At 36.2% G+C, this 17613-nt stretch overlaps 1 protein-coding gene across 1 annotated transcript in view; it reads left to right on the top strand.

Moving 5' to 3' along the window:
- Nucleotides 1-17613, top strand: part of LOC134540809 (disintegrin and metalloproteinase domain-containing protein 12) — a 658355-nt gene that overhangs the window by 48239 nt on the left and 592503 nt on the right. The window lies entirely within an intron of this gene.

Genomic DNA, 17613 nt, shown 5'->3' with positions numbered 1-17613 from the left:
GGTGACAGACTGCAGCGCGATGCGCGATGCGTAGGGACAGTCGCATAGCTTCACGTGCCTCGTCGGTCGGCGAGCCGGCCAGAGCGCCGCGTCCTTCTGCTCGGCCAATCAGCGCCCTCCAGAGAGGATCGCTGTCGCACGTCCACCAACACAGCAGCGCGACATGCCTCCAGCGGGAAGCCTTTATTTCACAGACGAGAGAGCCAGGCCAGAGCCTCCTAGATGGGAAGCCAGACCACAGATTTGTGACGTCAGCGCTCGACGTCCGACAGCAGGTAGAAGCTTGGAAGGGGGGGGGGGGGGTAGTCGGGTGGCCAGGACTGTTTACTACCTGCCGTTGCTAGGAAAACTTCAGCTCTGTGACACTTCCGTTCAAATGTTAACTACCTTGTTCGAGGAAGTGAAAAGGTGGAAAGTCACAACAATATTTTTAAGGGATACTTAAAAAATAGTATCCAAAATATTACATTTATTTTAAATCCCTGCATATTTTATGTCTTAAAATTGCGAACATTTACATAATTGAGTTTTTAAAAGGGTTCCAGGAAAGTGTACAGCTAAAAACGTAAAAAAATATTTTTTAGACGCTCAACACATTAGTCACATTGCAATATATTTTACATGTGGGTGGCAGGACATTAAAACTGTAAGGGCTTCAGCAAAGTTTGAAGTTCCGTGAATAAAGTATAAAAGATATAAACTATACAGAAATACGCTAGTACAAATTATACTCTATGGATAATGTACCTTAAGTCACAAAACCTAGTAAAACATTTGTTAAGGAATAAAATCTCAATAGAAAAAAAATTACAAACCTATTTATTTAGTGTTTTCAGTTTACGCCTTGCCGCATTCTTTGCACTGAAAAGCTTAGCATTCCTGACTTTACAATAGTTGTTCAGAAATATTGACTGATGATCTTATAATATCCTTGAGGATTTTCTCGGGTTCATGAGATTTTTCACAACCTTCTAAATCTAAAAAGAACATGTTTTCTCGGAGAACATTTTCAGTAAGGGAGCACGTAACGACATGCAATACAATGTTATGATATATAACAGATATTTAATAAATATATAAATTACCAACTTAATCTGGGATAAGGTGTCATGAGTTACTTCCAGTCACCCACGTTAATGTGTATGTAGGTATGGGGATATTTATTTTTTTACGTACTACTTAACATACGTGCCAATATGATTATGACTGCTCCAAATGTTTGGTGTTTTAAAAAAAGGTTAATCACTTATAAGCGTATTTTTTATGTATAAGAACAATTGAAAGAAGGCCTAACGAATATTTGGTAACAAGAGCTCTTAACGAAATGAAAATCAGCTCAAAATTACTTTTAACATTTGGTAAAAAAAAATTATAAAGATGATGATATATAACGTAATTTGGCATGTGAAAGTTTGCGTACACATGTTGAAAATCTACAAGAATTTAATTTACTGCAGAACTGTGGAATATATTATTAACGATGAGATAAAACTTAAAAAGAATGGCTGACATGACATAAAACTTATAACGCATGAGTTCTACCAATATACGCCAATTTTAATTGTAAACTGATTGCACAGAATATTGAAGTACACTAATGACGTACTGGTTTTGTCATTTAAATGTGCAATAGAACCACTGAGTATTATAACGCGATCTTTGAGTGCCGTAAAAGTAAACTGTATTTAAATTCGACCATTTTTTTAAATATTGTGTGGGCATAATAAGTACTTTGCCAATGAAAATTAGTTTCGGTAACCATTCTTTACGGCAAAGCAATTTTCCAGTAGGTACTGCAAAACAAAATAAATTTTAACTAAAAAATATTTGACAAATGTCCACTATCGTGAATTAGAGTTAAATTATCTTAATATGTGGTTAACCGTCAACCAATATCTAACAATAATTAATTAGATAAATACATGTCATTTTTAGACTGCACTTTTATTTACTGTTAAGTCTTATCGTAATTTATTAATCATTACTAACGGTGTAAAGGTTACTGGCATAACTCAAAAAGAATACATTTTAAAGAAATTTTCAAGTATTTTTAAGGCTTATGCTGATGAATGTTGTCGGTAATTACATCATTTTACATACCATACATCCGGCGTTATAAACGACAAATGGTTAAACTGTTGTCTGCTTAAAAAAACATAGAATTTGTTCAATACTTCCCGGATGGAGAAGAAAAAATTGATCTGTAAATTATGTTACAAAATGTAAAGCTAAATATTTGACTGTAAAGCCGGAATTACAATAACCCGTCGCGTCCGTCCGTCATCCGTTCATCCGTCAGATGCCGAGCGATTTACAACACTCCGTTTATCCGTTAAATATATTTAACCTTATACACGCTGCCAACTGTTGAAAAAACCTTCGATTTTGGAAAAACTTTACCTGGTATAATTAGGTTAGTTTTTTAATAATGTAAGCTATGAGCTTCTAGCTTATTATATACGATCTTTTTCACTCCAGCATTTATTTAAACATTTTCTGCGCTACCTAGCGTAATTATTACACTTTTGTAAGTCGGACAATTCTTGAAAACGTGTTTAAACAAATTTGAAAAAAATATGTAAGCATCTAAAATACTAAACAAACTTTAGTGTCTATAATTTGTAAAAAACTTGAGACGCAAAACACTTGCAGACATTTGGTTGTTATAATTTCATCCGTCCGTCCGTCAAAAATATGACGTTACCAAACTTTTGACAAACGGACGGATGACATTTTTCCGGCCATCCTATTGGCCGCAGGTCACGTGATTGACGGATGGATGCCGGACGGACGGACGTGACGGGTTGTTGTAATTACGGCTTAAAAATATTAAAAAAATGTCCCCATAATGTTAAAAGCTCCTGTAGCAAAACCTTTGTGTGTCGTAAATTTCTCACTTGCTTGCAAAAAAAATTTTTACAAGACCTTCACTATTGAATTACCACTTTTCAAAGGCAATAGCTGATTTAGCCTATATCTTTCAGCTAACTTAATGCTTTTGCGACTTGATAATAAAATATGATTTACGACAAATACTAATTATACAAGTAACCCAAATTTATATGTTTCTCTTTCCCTGCAGTACATTAAAACAGTGAAGTCTACTGACAGCCTAAAAAAAAAAGTCTCACTCGCCCTATTAAAAATAAATTTTCATTAATAATTAATTATATTTTTGATAGTTGTTATAATTGGATACATATTGAAACCTAATATATCAGGAAAATATTACCATTCGAGGCGAATTAACAATTTTTTACAAACATTTATGGGACTATTATTTTATAAGTAGCCTAAGTATAATTAAGTAAATCCGAGTGATTTCAAGTTAAATTTATACTTTCCATACCATTTGTTACCGCAGCGAAAGTAGAACATAGAACTAAATAAATGGTAATAGGTCGTTCACTATAAATTTCTAGATAAACATTTGACAATTTGTCAGGTCATCACTATAAATACTTCAGCATTAACAGCAGTTACCTTACTACTTTAGCGGTTCAAAGCGAAATATCAAAAGATTTACCGGGTATTGTGCAACAGTCTACAAATGAAATCGGCGCTAGTTCACCAAAATGTTACGTTTATCGTAAACGACATTTATACATTTGTGTGAAGTCAAGAAAAAAGGCGTACAGGTACAAAATTATTAATCTAGTTATAGGCTATAAAAAGAAACTTGTACTCACTCGTGAATGTTTTGTTGGTGTAAAGCCATATTTTCTCTTAAGACTTCATATCCATTTCGTTCGCAAATTTTCATCCGTCGGGAACCGAAATACCGCCACTTTTGATCCACTTTTGTAATTGCCGTGGCCCGTCGCTACACTGCACTTTGACGGCATGTTTTATTTTAACAAAAAAAACTGCATACTATAAATGTCAACCGTTTTACTTTCGCCAAAAATTCACCCACGCACGGTTACTGCCCGCTCAGGCCTGCTCTTCACTCACGGCTGTTCAAACTATAACTGTATTCTCCCTCCGTGTTGGAATGCCAAGGGCAAAGGACGTCGCGTGCTGACGTCATGACCTGCTCGAGACCTCGTGGTCTGGCTTCCCATCTAGGAGGCTCTGGCCAGGCGCCCGATCGTGCATCTTCGGTTGTTTTTTTGGTTCATTGTAACTCATGATAACTAATGGTCAATTAGGTTAGGTTTAGCTACATCCTACTAATATTATAAACGCGAAAGTTTGTAGGTATGTTATCTTTAAAAGATTTGTGCAATGGGAGTGCATGACTTGATGTAAGTTTTTGGACATACGCCATTGCTAAGAACTTTTTCTGTTGAAGAAAAACTAATAAATAAAATAAATAAATAAAAATAAAAATAAAAATACTAAAAATAAAAAAAAAGATACAAAAAACACACAAAATTAAGCAAACAATTGCTGTTGTCAACAAGGATATGAACACCACAAAATATTCCGAAACAGGAATATGGTCAGCAAACAAAGAAAAAACAAAGAAAAATGTACTAAGAGAACGAAAAAATCCCCACAAATGATGACAACACAAAAATATTGAAACCCAAAATAATTCAGCACAACAGTTGAAGCGAGACAAAAAACATGACAAAACGAAAAAACAAACAAATACAATAGTTTTACCTAAACAGAAACAAGCTTGTTTCTGTTTAGGTAAAACTATTGTATTTGTTTGTTTTTTCGTTTTGTCATGTTTTTTGTCTCGCTTCAACTGTTGTGCTGAATTATTTTGGGTTTCAATATTTTTGTGTTGTCATCATTTGTGGGGATTTTTTCGTTCTCTTAGTACATTTTTCTTTGTTTTTTCTTTGTTTGCTGACCATATTCCTGTTTCGGAATATTTTGTGGTGTTCATATCCTTGTTGACAACAGCAATTGTTTGCTTAATTTTGTGTGTTTTTTGTATCTTTTTTTTTTTGAGTATTTTTATTTTTATTTTTATTTATTTATTTTATTTATTAGTTTTTCTTCAACAGAAAAAGTTCTTAGCAATGGCGTATGTCCAAAAACTTACATCAAGTTTTGTAGGTATGGATGGATGGATGGATGGATGTTTGTTACTCTTTCACGTAAAAACTACTGAATGGATTTGAATGAAATTTGGCCTACAGCTAGCTTATAACCTGGATTAACACATCGACCCCATATTAATATGAAATTCCATCCCTAAGGGAGTGAAAAAGTGATAATTTCATTTTATAACAGAAAAATATCTTAGGTCATAGACATACAAATAGTGAGCGAGTGTTATTTCTCTATGTCTGACACACGATCGTACACACAGTAAGGTCTGGCAAATTAATATTTTTCTCCTTGGTGAGACCAGTCCGCTTAGTGGAGCTCACAGCGGCTAGCAAAATAAAGACGCTAATAACAGTTTTGTTCTTAAATTCGTCAATAGATAGAATTGCCTTGAATTTTAAACGCACCATCGTTTGATGCGTTTGTCATGTCTTTAATTTTCGTTTTTTTTTTTGTGCCGTATGCGTTCCTATACCATTCATCCGATTGCGATGAAATTTTGGTTATTTGTTATGCGCATGCCCATGAAGGTTACTGAGACGGTATAACTATTTTTCGATGGTTGGAGCACAAATCGTGTCAAAAAATGTGTTTATTTAATATTATATAGCGGCACTTAGTTTGATTTTGTTGTAAAAGTGCGCACGCATGACACAATTTATTTAAATATAAAAGAGAGACAGAGATAGAGTGATATATATATATATATATATATATATATATAGTGAGATAGAGACGGAGAGATAAGTTGAGATAGAGCGAGGTATAGAGAATGAAATGGGTTAGATAAAGAGATATACCTATAGATATATAGAGCTATATAGAGACATATATAGAAGATTTAGAGATAGTGGGAAGTATATATGTAGATATAAAGAGATAAATAGAGATAGAGAGATACATGTAGATAGAGATAAATATATATAGAGATATGGATAGATGATTTGTATATGTGGAACTACTTCAAACATATTAAAAAACAAAACTGAATGAGGCATTGCAATGCAGGCCGAGCATTAGCTAGATAATGGAATCTTTTCAATATTAGTAATCTCTTATTTTTCAGCTTTTTTCTATATTGCTTTATAAAGTCTAAATTACATACAGACCAGGTAAATAACTATAAACTGGCAGAACAACGTCTGTCGGGATCTGAAAGTGATATAAATGAATTTTCACACTTGACATTCAAATTAAGAAGACAATTAATAACTGCACCCTGTGTTCAGCCCGGGAAACGCCGGGTATTGCAGATAGTTATAAATAATTTAAAACATTGTGGACGGTTGATTTGGTTAGGATAGCTACATTAAAGATACTGTGAAATCATGTAAACGGATTCCTATCCCTGGATAGCGACATATTAAAAAGTTATTTGCTAAGCAACCATAAAATGATTTTACAGTATTTTTAATGTAGCTATACTTACCTAATATAACCAACCATCCACATTGTTTAATAGTATTTATAATGTAGCTAACCTATCCTAATCGACCGCAAAATTTAATGCCACACCGGTTTATACAATGAAATAGAACAAAAAAAAAGCGATCATGAATGAACTTCGGGGAACTTCGGGTGTGGCTCTCTCGTCTGTGAAATGAAGGCTTCCCGCCTCCAGCATTGCACAGAACATCCCGCCATCTCACTTCAAGTACCATCCTCGAAAGAAAAAAAAACAGTCCGGTCGTCTTTGGCCAAACTATAAGATTTCATACATTTGCTAAACTTTCAAAGAGCGGGATTGTGAATGATGCTTGATAGATTCTACGTAACAGACACAAACCAAATTTATTATTATTATTTTTAAAATACCCAATTGGTAAGCAGTTCAGACAGCTCAGAAATATTTCAAAACGTCTACCTTTGATCAGTTCTTTATGCAAAAAGTAAATATGATCTTGCAAAATCTACAGCTGAAATAACCAAAGAAGAATGTATACCCTTAAATAAAGCTGCAATGAAATAAAGTACCAGAAAAATTAAAACAGAAGCGTTCTGTAATTGGCTTACAAGGAAACCATTTTGATTATCAGTTGTATGTCTTGTACGAACAGTTACAACACGGTACTTCCAGCCTAGTTGAATGTGGTTCATAGATTTGCGGTATTTGTGTTCCCACAAACATAGATATTTTTTTATAAAGACCGTTTTCATTCTGAGTTTCTCGAAATAATTCAGAGAGCTACGTTTGTGACTGCTGTATCTACATGATTAAGGCTGTGTTGCTTGGACGTATCAACTGACGTGTCGAAACAACCTTGAGTGTGATCGACAGAAGTGAAGGAGTCCCCAACTCAGAGGCTGGGAAGCACACGACATCTTGTCGTGCAGAGGTCAAACACGGCTTGGTAGGGTGATACTGCGGTGGTTTCGTACTCCCTTCCGCGGTATCGAGTTGAAGGGACTACACCACTCTTGACCCAAGGAAGAACATGTCATCTCTGTCGAACTCTCGACCTTTCACAGCAGAGCAACACGGTAGCAAGCTGTCGTACGAGACAAGGGCATTATTATAATAACAAGCGACGTGTAATCAACAAAGAAATGATACATATTTACACGCTTTATATTAGCTTCACCTGTATGTTTGTTTGTATGTTTGTAACCGACTCCTTTGGGTGCGATTTTGACCCACTTTAAACGGCCAGATTTCATTAAAACTTTGTAGATTTATCGAGGACCGATGACAATACACTAATTTGATAAGATTATTCCATTATTTAATCGAAACCTATTTGTATCAAACATGCCCTTGTAAAGAAAGTAACATATTTTTAAAATATAATTTTCTTATTTTAGTAATACGTGTTTTCATACGAACATCTATCAGTCTATCACTAAAACAAATAAAAACAAAATTAATTTTTATGATAAATTCTAGTAGTAATATAAATGTAATTTATTTTTTAACTTCCTATACATTTAAGCTCTAAGTTATGTGACAAAAAAAATGCAGATAAAACGTTTTAAAGTTCGTTAAATTATTCATGCAGTGAGGAATTTTGATTAAATGTATTTTTTATGGACATACGCCATCGCGTGTTTCCAAAAAACTGCATTAAATCAAAACATTTTTACAATATTATCTGCCTATATATTTTTATTAACTTTTTTGGATAAGGTTTTATTTTTATTTTCCAATATTTAGATTTATTATCTTTGAAAGATTTGTGCAATGGGAGTGCATGACTTGATGTAAGCCTATGGACTTACGCCATTGCTAAGCACTTTTTCTGTAGAAGAAAACTAAAAAAATACCCAAAAGACAAAAAACACAAATTAAGCAAACAATTGCTGTTGTCAACAGGATATAAACACCACATGATATTCCATAACAGGAACATAATATTCCTGTTATGGAATATCATGTGGTGTTTATATCCTGTTGACAACAGCAATTTTTGCTTAATTTGTGTTTTTTGTCTTTTGGGTATTTTTTTAGTTTTCTTCTACAGAAAAGGTGCTTAGCAATGGCGTATGTTCAAAAGCTTACATCAAGTCATGTAGATTTATTTGGATATTTATTAAGTTTTCTTTATTCTAATTGTATTTATTGTTTATATAGTATAATGCTGCAAAACTTAGTCCGTTACGACTGGTTTATATTTAAATTAGTCTGCCATCACTAGGCTCAGTATCTTCATATGTTTGAGATTGGAGAAATGTTGTCAACGAAAGTCTTTAAGTCGGTAAGCCAGAAGTCGCGCGATTCCATGTAGGTACTACCCTGAGATTAAAGCCGAGTGAAATTCAAAATCATCTGGAAATTTGGTGACCCAAAATAACTAGTATTTTATGTTACAGTGAACAATAATATTCCAGCGTAATAAGAAATAATTGTGCCCTACATAATTCCCGTGATTGTTATTATTAATCATTACGCGAGAAGACAACTGAATACTGGAAAACACTTATAAAATGTAATAATTTTCTTCTAAACATACAGCTTTCTCTAGTGTATTTTTTTGACGTGACAACGTCTAAAAAATCGATGAACGCCGGCTGAACGCACGAAAAAGTGTCCCGTTACGCACATTGTTCCGTTACGCTGTGTCCCGTTACATATATTGTTCCGTTACGCTGTGTCCCGTTACGCTCATTGTACGCTTGCGCCGCATCTCTCTCTCTTCCACTCGACTGTTTATAAAGTGAAGTGAAAAGTTAATGTGGTTTTCACTGCTTATTACAACAACAATTTCGGCAATAAAGGTTAATTATTCTTGCATTTTAAAAATCTGATTACTAGTATAATTTCTAGTATTTATTCTTTTATTATTAAAATAAAAATTATTTAATTTTATTCATAAAGTATGCAATCATTTCATCACTGTTTTGTTATGGCGTTGTCACGATAAACTATCGTCCGTAAACCGACTTTACAGACAACCAATTTTTTTTATTAGGTATGTACCATTGTTACATGTACGGAGTTGTGTAGTTAAGGTCAGATGTGATGTATATTTTGACAGCATCATTTTATGTTAGTTAAAAGTTGAATAATAAAAACTGGGAGTTGTAGTGTCAGTCGTATCCCGGGTGTATTGCAAAATTTTACAAGTAAGGTATTTGCATATACAACATTATTTTTACAAAACTTTCCGCTTAAATATTTGTATACACTAACACATTTATATACTCAATTCTCTATATCCTTTGCACTAAAGATGCAATCACTATAGCTAAAAAAATGTTTGATAAATTAGAGCCCACTTGTGTCCAGACGCACTTACACAAGAGTCTGTTCATATTTGCGGAAAGCGGTTGCACGTATTGGGGGATTTCAATCGTTAATTACTATTGAATTTTTCACCAACCAGTGCGCATCTGTTTGACGATGTCTGTGTAAGCCTTTTTGCGTTCCATTTTGTACACATTACCTTATAAATGCATTGTTTACAGTGCGATTTTTTTTTAAAGGAAAACGAGCTCTATCGCTTCCATGTGGCAAGTGCATAAGACAAACAAAAACGTATTTAAAAGTTCGACACGCATATATCACAGACATTTACAATGTATCGAGTAAAAACTTGTAAATATTTCTCCCGGCAGCCTTGAAACTTTGCCACGCACGCCTCCCGTGGTTGTTGCAGGGAAATAAAACACCGTGAAGGCTGATCCACTGCAGCATCCTTCATCTCGACCTGTCCCCGATCTGCAGCTCCAACAGCTTACGTCTAAGCCAGGCTGCGAACTGTTTCTTTAGTTCCATGAGTGCTCCGCTCGCTAATTGGTCGCGGTGCTAATTAGCTGATCGCCGTGAGCAGGGCGGTATCGACGTGTCGAGAGCTGCAGGGGATTAGCGTTGCCTTCTGCGCCGCCGGGGGAAGGGCGGATAAATGGGGCGTCTCTTTTTTTTTTATTCTATCTGAACGCACATTACACTTAATTAACAACATTATAAATATTAAAGATGTTTATGAAGCTGCGAGGCTAACGGATAAAGGCACATGAAACAGATGTAAGTTTAAACGTAACTTGAATTTTGAAGGATTTTTCTCATCTATGCTCATTGATTGTGTGCAAATATTTAATGCCATTTTTTTTAATTAATGACTTAAAACTACACATCGCACATTTAATTCAGTACAAATTAATAAATCAAGTATGATTTGTTTTCGTGAGTGCCAACCAAGCAAACTTTATTACTATGAAATAGTTAGGCGCGGAATAATTTTACACAGCCACAGTAGACTGCGGTTAAACAGTTCATACAGTTAAAAAAAGTGGCAGTCATTTACCTTAAACTAAAAAAAGGAAATTTTTAAAATTGTAAAAAACCGAAAACATAGTTTTACGAATTGAAATTTTAACCATTCAACCAAACTGTTACTGCAGGTAACTGCTCCCTGACGATTGCGACTGCAATTTCGACCGAAACGTCGGTGAATTATTCGCCAAGGAGACGCGGGGCTACAACCCAGAAGCCAAGCTACTTCAGACAATGGCCGTGAAAGCCTGCGAACATTTATAAACTGTTACGGTGACATATTATTTAAATAATTTCAAACATATTTAAAATTAACTGGCAAATAGTAGCATTATTTCCTGGTAAGATGATGTTTAGTAATGAGGGTTTGATATGTGTAAGACACGGTTGCCTGTGCTGCTGTCGAGATCCCTGCTCGCTGCAAGGACACTGTGGCTGGCTCGGCGACAGGCAGATATATATCTGAACTTTATTATATAACACGTTTTTAATTTATATGACTTATTAAGCATGCTTTGGAACATCTATAAACATGCCTTTAACTCATTTTAATTCAAAAAGAAATTATTATTCCCATTTCCTTTTTAACTATATTTGACAGTTTGAGTAGAATATTGAGAATCATACATTATTCCTGTTTTTTTAACCTTTAGTTTAAATTTGTTTATAAGTTTTATAATTGTATTGTTTTTTTTTTTAAATATGGACCAAATTTTGTTAACAAATATCTTATTCAACTTATTAATGGATTTGTAGTTTTGCTTAGTCTTAATTTAAAAAATCACACAATTATCACTTGTAATTTGCCCAATTGTGAAATAAATTAATTACCATCCATATTTTTCATTGTAAATAAGGTAAGTCGTTAAAAAAATTGCTAAGTCGGCTGATAGAAGCGAACAATGCTATGGGCTGGCGGAGGAATAAATAAAAGAAGTAAGCATGAAATGTGAACATTTTATAGAGGCAGTCCAGGACAAATACGGCTTTATAGTAATTGTAATAAATCTATAATATAAATTATGTGTAGTAAAACAAGCGAATGAGCATAAGGGTTGACGAAAGGATATACAAAATGTCAGACTTCCTTGGGAAAGTGGCTAGACTAAGATTCTTACAGCCTACAGATCTTATAAGTTCTGCTATAAAATTTCGTTAGGAACAGCGAAGCGTAAGCTCAAGAGAAGAAGCTTTAAAACGCATTTTATTTTAGTGGGCGTTGTTTTTCAGGTGAGAGTTGAAGGCAAGTGATGAGAATGCAATTAAGAGCTTACCCGCGGGGCGCGAAAGGTACGGAACGGAACTGGAAAATAAAATAAAAAACCAAAGTATGGATGTAGGAAGCAAAGGAGAAAGTACAAACATGAATTTTTTAGGTGATAATATTTGACAAGAGAATAATTTTAAGTACTAAGTAATTTATATTAAAGACGGCATTATCTGCTCGAAGAAGGAAAAACAAGCACTAATAAAGGTAAATTATTACGAGGCAAAGAAACCTCCTCGGATATTTGAACAAAGCCTCTGAAATCGAGTAGCGCCGCGCCGTCGGAGTGGTGCCATGCCATCGGAGTGGCGCCACACTATTTGAGTGGTGCCGTACTATGAGTGGTGCCGCACTATCTGAGTAGCGCCGCACTATCTGAGTAGCGTCGTACTTTCTGAGTGGCGTCGCACTATCTGAGTAGCGCCGCACTATCTGAGTGGCGTCGCACATATTGAGTGGCGTCGCACTATCCGAGTGGCGTCGCAATATCTGAGTGGTGCAGCACTATCTGAGTAGCGCCGCACTATCTGAGTGGCGTCGCACATATTGAGTGGTGCCGCACTATCCGAGTAGCGTCGCACTTCCGAGTAGCGCCGCACTATCCGAGTGGCGTCGCACATATTGAGTGACGTCGCACAATCTGAGTAGCGCCGCACTATCTGAGTAGCGCCGCAGTATCTGAGTGGTGCCGCACTATGAGTGGTGCCACACTATCTGAGTAGCGCCGCACTATCTGAGTAGCGCCGCAGTATCTGAGTGGTGCCGCACTATGAGTGGTGCCGCACTATCATAGTGTCGCTGCACTATCATAGCGTCGCTGCACTATCGGAGTGGCGCCTTGCCATCGGAGTGGCCGCACACGGTGAAGGCATCGCTGCTTAGGAAGTAGATTAAAGTTATATTAGAATTGAATCTGAAAGCAGGGAAAAAAATTTGAAATTTGAAATCAAGTTTAGAAGACAAAAATTAAAAAGAAGTTGTAGATCTAAGTGAATACCAGGAAAATATAATTAACTGAATCAGAAAATGTATAAGAAAATAATTTTTAACAGAAAATAAAATGTATTGATATGATAAATGGTAGATAGGGGATGCAAACTGTTGTTATTGTTAGGCAACTTTAAAAGTAACTGGAATTAATGAAGTTACATACACATATTAATATGATAAATCCTAATTTATATCTAAATAAAACCGATCAACAAAATCTTTTTCACCACTCGTATGAGCTTTAGATTATAATTAAATTACTCACGCTAATATTGTTGTGTATATATTATTAAATTGTTTATTTAAAACTAAGACTAACGGAAATGCAGGGGTCCAAGAAAATTGTACAGCAGTATTATTTAAAATACAGTTTTAACACGATACTTTAACATCTATCTTAAAGAAAGGCACCCATTTGAAACTTTTTATGAAGAAACACAAAGCCTAATTATTACAAATCAGATATATTATCATATAGGTCGATTTCAAAATTTTCTTTTAAAATTCCTTACAATCTTATAACTAAAATACGATGTAAGTGTACGTTCACTGGTTGTCACGTAACAACTACCAAACCCAACTGCCAATCAGAGATTAGAAGGGGCGACCGGCGCACAACTCTAATAATTCAAATGAGGGTATGGTAGGACACGCCACCAGATAAACCCGTCCAGTGATACGTTGTTAAATTATTCATGCAATGGGGAATTTCTTGGACATACACCAATGCAGCATTGCCCCATTTCTCATGGGGAAAATTTATAAATGCAAAATAAGAAATAAAAATGGAAAATAAAATCAAGCTTTAATCAGCTAATGTCAAACAGATATACCAAACGATGAACCGAAACAGGTATTATTGACAACACAACGACGACAGCACAGATGAAACCCATTAAAACTAATAATCAGGCATCACAAGAATTTTTTAGAAGGAAATCCATCCAGCGATGCTTCTTAACGAAAATCATAAAATTTTCAGCCTTTTTTCAGTTCTAAGCTTTGTTCCAGATGGATAACTGTATTTTTTCTTAACAAGTGTTCTGTATAATCTGGTTTATTTCCAGGCCACCAAACCATACTACATGCTAACAGTTTCATTCTCACTATTCCATGATGTTGTTCATGTAGCATTTCAATGACCTGTTCTTGCAGCTGTCTTGGTATAGTAACTCAGTTGTAAAGATAGTTCATACCTTCTCACGAAGAATGGCTTGGAGTTAGGTAGTTGGGATATGATAACCGATCCAACCAGCGAGGTTTTGTGAATTCCATTACCTTACTTACTCGCAAAACCTGATGTTGGACATCAAAAAACCAATTTGCTGTAAGGAGTAAATAATGTATGTTAGTGAAAGCAAAATTGCTGTTATCCATAGTCCCCGACAGTGGCAGCCTAGATTGAGCATCTGCATTAGGCATTACTTCTCTGTACTCGAGTTTGTATGCTGATAAAATAACTATCCAATTACACCCCATGAAGATTTTGTATCCCTCACTTGAACACAATGGGAATGCAGACTTGGACCAGATAGAAGGTCAGCACGAATGGTGAAACCTCCTGTAAGGTTAGATTTATAACATTTCAGGGTGACTGTTAAGCAAGACAACTTTTCATGTTATGAAATATGTAAGTTTGACATGCAAGACAAAAATTGTACTGGAAACGTGGATCGTATACTGTATTGCAGACTTTAAAATTGTCAGGGCAGTATATATTGTCATGTTAACAATTAAATTGTTAAGGAACTCTTGTAATATGTATTTTGAGATCATTTGATCTCAACCCAATAAAGAAGAATGAGATTGTAAAGTCTGAGGGTTGGCAGCAAGTGGCTTGCAGGCAGAGAAGGAAGAGGGACAAGGATGGTGGTGTGTGATGTATTAGCTAATGTATTACTTTGAGACATTGAATAAAGACAGTTATAGTAAGGTCATTCTTTGTTTAAACTTGTAGGGATCATAAAAATTATGTCTTTAAGAAATAAAATAAAGTATTCTACATTTTAAAAGATTTGTCATTTAACTTAAAATTGCAATACTTATAGGAAATATATACATTTTAATGTTTTTTTTTTTTTGCAATTTAAATGTTATTAAAACTGAAACGAAGTAACACATTTAAACATATATGTTTGGGCACATTAAGCATTGTGTAACTTTGCCCCGGCATTTTTCTTGTACTTTTTATCACAAATTACTGTTTGCTAAAAGTTGAACAAGGTGATTTAAATATTTACATGCTCTAAAGGTTGACGAAAATTTGTATTAAAAAGATAATAGTCAAACATTTGTATATTTTATAGAACTAGAGTTTGCTTGATTTCTCACATTGCAGGCTGGTGGGGAATTATAAAATGAAATCTGATCGATGGACACTGGTGTCACCACCCTTGCTTGACCTGGTCACACTAAACCACCAGGTAAAAAGGCAGAAGGCAGTAACAGTAAAAAAAGAGAGACGAGAGTAAAGTTATGTGACAGCGTGTTTAGTCACAGGATATTTTTTTGTTTATTTTCTACATTAAAAACATTTAAGAACACGAGAGAAACATAACCTTCCCTGTATACCATGTGGAATCATCATCTTGTGACATCACACAGAGATATGCTACTGCTGTATGCTGTTAAAGACTACCCTTAAAACACAAAAACCTTGAGGGTTCCTTCCAAAACAGCTTCAAACTCAGGGGTGCCAACCGAGAAGCAAGAAGAAGAAGAATACAACCGGAAGAGTCGCCTGTGTATCGATTGTTTGGACTACAGTGAAGAACCTCCTAGAACTTTTTTGTAACCGTCTCAGACTTTCTATTTCATCTCAGAAAGGTTGAGAGGCAATAGGAGGGAGAGAGGAATTTAGGGCGTAAATACTCGGTGTTTTAGGAAGTTCAGGATGGAGCAGCATGGACCATCAAGACGACGCCAGCAAGAATCGATGATCGATGACATCAGAGAGAGAGAGAGAGAGAGAGAGAGAGAGAGAGCGTGGAGAAGGGGGGGGGGGAGCACGAGTATGGAGGTTATTGGAGAGCTAAGTATAATCTAAGTCTGAATCTCTATTGTTGTACAAGGTTCCTTGTAAATTTCACTGTTTTCTGACACCATTTTCCTTAGACTATTTGTTTATGATATACTGGTAAAGTTAAATTAAATGTTAGTTTTTGGTTCTCCTAATACTAGTCTTTTTTCTTTCTGCTCTTTCTGCACCTTCTGTGCTCTTTACTTGGTAGCCATTTTTGTTTTTTTTTGTTAGTGCTTGCAGTGAGTTTTTGGGACCAATTGGGAGCGGCCACAGTTAGTTTTAATATGCTCAGCAAGACTTCACAAAAATTACTTTGGCCAAAACATTAATGTAAAGAAATTCAATGAATATTATTATTATGTGAAATATGAAATCGCAACTTGCATCATTAAGTTTGTCTTATGTCAAAAAAACGGGGCAAAGCAAGGTTTCTGCACGGCAGGGCAGAGAGGGAAGTACCTCTAATGCATGTTACACTAACATGAACCACGTAATCCATAATACGTAACTGCACCTCTGCGCTAATTATCTCATAAACACATTCTTCCCCTTCCTCACTGGAGGCCTATATAACCTCCAAGTTGGCTCTTTCCTTTTTTTTCCCACAAACATCAAACTTTTAATACAGTCTCATATGAACAACTATCATGTATCTGCATAATATTAAAATCATTAAAGCTCTTATCAAGCAAATGGCATTTAACACTTGGGTATCACAGTTACCTTATCACTGAATAATAACATTTGCATATCTCAGCTTATCACCCTACAATCATGTTTGTAACCATAAACCTTTGGGCGGGGGACAATCCAAGGCATGCAATCCGATGACTCCCATTGGTCTGGTCGGGGCGGTCTCGCAACGGTAACTGCCCGAGACAGCACTCTACCTTGAACATGAAGGGTGCCACGGGATCGATCCTTTACCAGGAGAAAGGCATTCCCTGCTGAGGTCTCCTCTAATGGCCCTGGATCATAAATGGTGATGGACTCGTGGTGGCAGTCAGTAGCGGATCCAGAGGGGGGGCTAAGGGGCTCAAGCCCCCTCCAAAAGCATCTGGGTCCACTATTGTTTTAGTGTTTACCTTGATAAAGCCTAGCCTCAGCTGGGTCAAGCCCCTCCCGAACCAAAATCCTGGACCCGCCACTGGTGGCAGTGGTAGCTCCTAAGCTTGCAGCACACTCACAGGAGTCCCCGCTCTGTTGACGAGTGGAAGTGGTGAGCTACTGGCCTGCACGGCTGGTAGAGGTGGGTTTCCTCGGCTGTATCAAGAGCAACTGGGTGACCGAGGGGAACCAGGGAAGTGACCGGTGTGGGGCCCGTGTCGGTACTGCCTGGAATACCCCGGGTGGGGGCAGGCACCCTCGGTGACCTGGTGTACACGACGGGATGACAGAAGGTTCGGTGGCACCGAAGTTGCGATGGGTCTCCTCAACCTCTCGAAGTAGCTGTTCAGTTGTCGGACTAATGCCGCGATCGGAAAGAGCATAATCTATTCACCGGTTCTCGGAACCCGCGCCCAATATTCGGTTCTGCGAATTTGGACATGTAAAAGAATCCAACCATCACCTCTTTTCGGGTATGCCCTAACGGAATCAGAAACCGAAGGGAGT

The sequence above is a fragment of the Bacillus rossius genome, chromosome 17, assembly GCF_032445375.1.
Source record: "Bacillus rossius redtenbacheri isolate Brsri chromosome 17, Brsri_v3, whole genome shotgun sequence".
In the NCBI taxonomy this organism is placed as follows: Eukaryota; Metazoa; Arthropoda; class Insecta; order Phasmatodea; family Bacillidae; genus Bacillus; species Bacillus rossius.
Note: the sequence above shows the minus strand (reverse complement) of the source record. Positions and strands in the feature narration are given on the sequence as shown.